At 47.4% G+C, this 891-nt stretch overlaps 1 protein-coding gene across 1 annotated transcript in view; it reads left to right on the forward strand.

Annotated features, from left to right (window-relative positions):
* Positions 1-891, forward strand: part of LOC113213148 (glycine N-methyltransferase) — a 7,553-nt gene continuing 6,662 nt past the window's right edge. Inside the window, exon 1 of the mRNA XM_026432119.2 lies at positions 1-112. The gene's annotated coding sequence lies outside the window, so the exon portion shown is untranslated. The remainder of the gene's footprint in view (positions 113-891) is intronic.

Genomic DNA, 891 nt, shown 5'->3' on the forward strand with positions numbered 1-891 from the left:
GCGGGGCGGGAAGGCCCCACCATAAGAAGAGGCCCGCTTCGGCGCCGGTCACCAGACGGCAGCGCCCCATTTGACAGCACGCACCCGTCAGCACCACCCACAGCAACCAAAGGTAAGCACCCCGTAGTACACTCCGTGTAGCAAAGAGACTTTTATCACGGGCCCCGTTGTACCGTTTAGAATTAATAATAAACCCAGAAAAAAATAGTTCTCGAATCAAGTAAATTTGCATTGGCCTAGTGCAAATTTACTATTTTACTCCATGGCCACTATTGAAAATTCTTTCTGGGTGCAGACATGGCCAAAACAATGACTGATGGTTTCGTTGTTTTTTTTTGTTTTTGTTTTTTTGTTTGGAGGGGGGAGAAAACGGGAGACTTTGCAGAAATCCCAATATTTAAGGAAAACTCTTCAGATTTTGAGGAAATCTACTCAAGAAATCACGGGAATTCCTACATTTTTTTGAGCAGACTTCCCTGTAAAATCTGAGGAGTGTTCCTGAAACCATGTGGGAGTTTCTTAAAGTTTTCCCTCTTTCCCTCAGAAAAATCAGACATTGTTTTCACCGACTAGCATTTCACGAGACGCTCTATGGCCCACCACGAGAAATAATTGAATTTGTTGTGGAGGAGCATTTATCACGGTCTCTATCGTATACATCCTCCAACAAGTGGGCTGTCAGGCCAAAAAGAGAGGGGTGATGGGGTGGGGGATGCAAATCATACGAGGCCGAGACATACTCCTCGCACTGCAAGTGCTGGGCGCAAGGGGTAGCGACGCGCAGCTTGCGACAGCCTGATCGAGCGCGGAAAATCAATTTGTTTTTTTAACGCAACAATAATGATATGGTGGCATTTGCTAGGCGCGCGGTGCGGCGGGGTGTGGTGGGGG

Source organism: Frankliniella occidentalis, unplaced genomic scaffold, assembly GCF_000697945.3.
Source record: "Frankliniella occidentalis isolate FOCC.00 unplaced genomic scaffold, Focc_3.1 Scaffold64, whole genome shotgun sequence".
Classification (NCBI taxonomy): Eukaryota; Metazoa; Arthropoda; class Insecta; order Thysanoptera; family Thripidae; genus Frankliniella; species Frankliniella occidentalis.